Below are 4,893 nucleotides of genomic sequence, written 5' to 3'. Positions count from 1 at the left end.
AGCCTAACATCACACAACAAGCAGATTAAAGAATCCTCTAGCTTAGATAAGCCATGGTCATGCACTTACCTTTGCCACAGAAGAACTAAGCCTCAAACAATCAAGAACAAGCCTCTAGGAAGCTCCTACAACGATCCCAGCTACAGATCTCACCAAGAAACGCCTCAAATCTCAAGAAATCACCAAGAACCCTCAAGAACTCTTTCTCCCTTCTCTTTTATCTCAAAAACGGCCACACACGTCTAATGAGACAAAAGACACGACCCTAAGGGTTTTCCCTTTCTATTCTGACCAAAACGCAGTGTTTGACTTAAGTCAAAACGCAGGGAATTGAACCAGCATTGACCGATGCTACTACTGCATCGATCGATGCACATCCTAAACCGGGATTCCGGTTCGCGGGTGTTACAATTCTCCCCCACCAAACTGGATTCGTCCTCGAATCCCGAACAACCATCCGCCAAGGACTCCCGTGCAACCGTCTCCACGGCCCGCACTCCTCCGACTGATCTACAGAAGGTCACCTCTAGGCGATAGACTCACGCTCCAGGCGTCATTTGCTCTCGACTTTTGGACTTTCCTTTACACATAGGCCTAAACCTTGAGTTTTTATTGGCTCCTCATCGGGCCAAGACCCGCATGCCATAATATATAAGGAGAAGTCCAAACTCGTCTCTCGGGTTGCCACCCTACAGCGCGCCCCCGGATCGTCATCCGAAGTCGATATACCAACCATACTCCCGAGCCACAAAGTCTCTGAATATAGCAGTACTAGGAGAACCTAAGTTCCCCCAAGAGTCGCGAGCAAACAATTCTGAACACGTCTGAGTCCTATCCCTATCCAGGTTTCCTTCCCGTGGCTCGCGTAAAAACATCTCAATGTCCTACCAACCACATATCCCCTCACCGGGATACCCCATGACCACACAAGGATCATATACACGCCACAAGGGCCGCCACAAAGGCCAACAAAATGTCCTCACGAGGACCGCCACCAAGGCCAAACAAATGTCCTAAAAAGGACCGCCACCAAGGCCACTCGTCCCAAAAGACCGTCACAAAGACCATCTGTCCCAAAGGACCGTCACAAAGACCATATGTCCTGAAGGACCGTCACAAAGACCTTCTGCCCTGAAGGACCGTCACAAAGACCATCTGTCCCGAAGGACCGTCACAAAGACCATCTGTCCCGAAGGACCGTCATAAAGACCATCTGTCCCGAAGGACCGTCACAAAGACCATCTGTCCCGAAGGACCGTCACAAAGACCATCTGTCCCGAAGGACCGTCACAAAGACCATCTGTCCCGAAGGACCGTCACAAAGACCATCTGTCCCGAAGGACCGTCACAAAGACCATCTGTCCCGAAGGACCGTCACAAAGACCATCTGTCCCGAAGGACCGTCACAAAGACCATCTGTCCCGAAGGACCGTCACAAAGACCATCTGTCCCGAAGGACCGTCACAAAGACCATCTGTCCCGAAGGACCGTCACAAGGACACTCTGGCTAAACAGCCCGCCACAAAGGCCAACAAATGGCTAAAAGCCCGCCATAAAGGCCACACAATTGGCTAAAAACCCGTCACAAAGGCCACACAATGTCTAACAAGACCGCCACACATAGACACTCTGACTCGAAATTCCGCCACAAAGGCCATAAAAGCCCCTCCAAGGCTTCCCACCGCTAAAATGGACAAATTCTAACTCCCATAATACTTTCCATATTTAGCACTTTCCACTTTTGGAAACTTTCCACTTTTGGAAACTTTCCACTTTTGGAAACTCCTAAACCCGGAAACTTTTCTCCAACCCCGCCTCACGAAAACTTTTTACCCCGAACACCACCTCATCTTATTACTGAGTCGCACAACCAACCACCCCAAGCGACCGAGTAACAAGAGAGATGGGCTGGAATACTCCATTCCNAGACCGCTGCTCCATCAGTCTTCTTAATGGCCAGAAAATGTGCTGACTTAGTCAACCGGTCCACAATGACCCAGATAGCATCAAAGGTCCGTGACACTGGCAATCCTACCACAAAATCCATGGTGATCATATCCCACTTCCACTCAGGAATGGGTAAACTTTTCAGTAACCCGCCAGGAACCTGATGCTCAGCCTTCACTAGCTGACACACATCACACCTCGAAACCCAACCAGCTACATCCTTCTTCATCCCGACCCAATGATAGTACCTCTTGAGATCACGGTACATCTTAGTCGCTCCTGGATGAATAGACAACTTTGTCGCATGAGCCTCTCTCAGAATCTCCTGTCTCAACTCCCCATTCTTGGGCACACAAACTCGACCGTGCACCAAGATAGTACCATTATCTGAGACCTGATACTCTGAATCCACATCCTTAGAGGCATTCACCAGCCCCAAATCATTCTCCTGAGCCAACCGCACTCTACTCAGAAGATCTGCTCTATCTACTGCTTCCAAACCCAACGGTTCCTGTGAAACAGCACATAATCTCAAAGCACTAATCTCCCCTACCAGAGACTCCAACTCCTGCTCCTGAGCCGAAGCTACCCTCTTCCGACTCAGAGCATCTGCAACCGTGTTAGCCTTACCAGGATGATAGGCTATCTCCAAATCATAATCTGCCACAAGCTCCATCCACCGCCTCTGTCTCAAATTCAGCTCAGGCTGAGTGAATATATACTTCAGGCTCTTATGATCTGTAAACACCTGTACCTTTGCACCATAAAGATAAGATCTCCAAATCTTCAGGGCAAAAACTACAGCACCCATCTCCAAATCATGAGTAGGATAGTTGCCTTCATGCACCCGCAACTGCCGCGATGCATAGGCAATCACCTTCCCATGCTGCATCAGAACACACCCCAAACCAACTCTAGATGCATCTGTATAAACCACATAGGGTTCTCCCTGCTCAGGCAAAGCCAACACTGGCGCAGTAGTCAACATCTCCTTCAGGCTTGCAAAGCCTTCCTCACACTCTTCTGACCAGACAAAAGGAACATCCTTCCCTGTCAACTTAGTCATAGGACGTGCTCTGCTTGCAAACCCCTGCACAAATCTCCTGTAGTACCCTGCCAATCCAAGGAAACTCCTGATCTCTGTGGCATTCTGCGGTCTAGGCCAATCTCTGATAGCCTGAATCTTCTCTGGATCTACAGAAACCCCCTCTGCAGAAACAATGTGACCCAGAAAGCCCATCTCACGCTGCCAAAAACTACACTTGCTCAACTTGGCAAACAACTTCTGCTCCCGCAGCTTCTCCATAACTGCCCTCAAATGCACTGCATGCTCCTCAGGACTCTTAGAATAAACCAGGATATCGTCGATGAAAATGATGACAGATACATCCAGAAACTCCTGAAACACACTGTTCATCAATCTCATAAACGCTGCTAGCGCGTTAGTCAATCCGAAGGGCATCACTACAAACTCATAGTATACCTCGTCCTGAAAGCAGTCTTCCTCACATCTGCCTCATCTATCGGTATCTGATGATAACCCGACGCCAGGTCTACCTTAGAGAACCAAGTAGCACCCCTCAACTGATCCAACAATCATCGATCCTAGGAAGAGGATACTTGTTCTTCACAGTGACCCGGTTCAAACCCGGATAATCAATACACAACCTGAAACTCCCATCCTTCTTCTTCACAAACAACACTGGTGCTCTCCACGGTGATACACTAGAACGTATGAATCCCTTGCTCCATAAATCCTCTAGTTACTTCCTCAGTTCAACTAAGCAAATACTCAAGTATGCCAACATCAACTCGCTGCCACCTGAATATCAACCCTCTTGTTCGTCCAAAAACCTCTAGTAACTTGCTAGTTAGGGAAACTTCCACAAGTTAGCTTATTCCAATGATAGCTTTCCGCTTGGCAATTCTCCACAGCAAATCATCAATACGAACGTAATAAAACAAACAAGTACCATACGCTCGCATATTCTGATTCACCGCTTCAAATACTTTGCAGGCCGCTAACTCAAGCCACTTGACTTATTCCCTCCAACAAGCTTACCAAAACTTTGAATCTAGCAACCCTGTCCATCTCCAATGAACTTCATCCAACATCGTTGCAACGATTAGTTTATCCTGCCATGAAGGCTTTCCGTGAACTTATGTATCTGGCAAACATGCCTCTCCTGAATCAATCCTGCTGTAACTCCCCTTCCCGGGACTCCGGCACCACCGGCCTCACAATCCTGGCAAAACAGCCACACATTCATAACCGCTCTGGTTCATAAAACCCTGGCCCAACGGCCAGCATAATCCTAAAATCCAAGATTAAACCACCGTAAATCTCTCGAGGTCTACATTCAATCGTTATGTTTATACTCACGTCCTAGGAATTGCTTGCTCCCAACTCTTCCACTCTTAGGTCGCAATCTTCGAGTCATACCGATCTCACTCTCAGACCAGCGTCTTCGAGTTATACCGTCTCACTCTTGGACCACAATCCTCAAGATCTCGGTATCAGGGGAACTACTCATCCCCTCAGGAGAACAAAATCCCCTCTGCCACTCTCGGAGCCCTCAGCCCCTCGAGCTATCGGTATTCAGGGGAATCACTATCCCCTCAAGAGCAACAATCCTTAACGACTATAAAAATCTCTCGACACAACTATCTCCTGTGGTCCGTNTGTGGTCCGAGTATAACATTGCAATGTTACACCTGCCCACTCAACTTATATCCAACTGGATTAACCACCAAGCAGAGAAGTATCTGCTCCAACTGCATATGTCCACCTATCCGCCTCTCTAGGCCCGATACCTCTTGAGAATAATCTCATACCGGTCATCTACAACCGCTCCATCCTCTTAACATAAGGTGGAAAGTCCTCAACATCCGCAGCCCTCGACTGCACCCCGCCACATGCGGCACAACTGGAGTCTACACTGGTAC

The 4,893-nt window shown here is 48.4% G+C and overlaps 1 pseudogene; it reads right to left on the bottom strand.

Annotated features, from left to right (window-relative positions):
- On the bottom strand, positions 3,203–3,611 carry LOC109131445 (annotated as a pseudogene).

This window comes from Camelina sativa, chromosome 20 (assembly GCF_000633955.1).
Source record: "Camelina sativa cultivar DH55 chromosome 20, Cs, whole genome shotgun sequence".
Classification (NCBI taxonomy): domain Eukaryota; kingdom Viridiplantae; phylum Streptophyta; class Magnoliopsida; order Brassicales; family Brassicaceae; genus Camelina; species Camelina sativa.
This window is presented reverse-complemented; position numbering and strand designations above follow the sequence as displayed.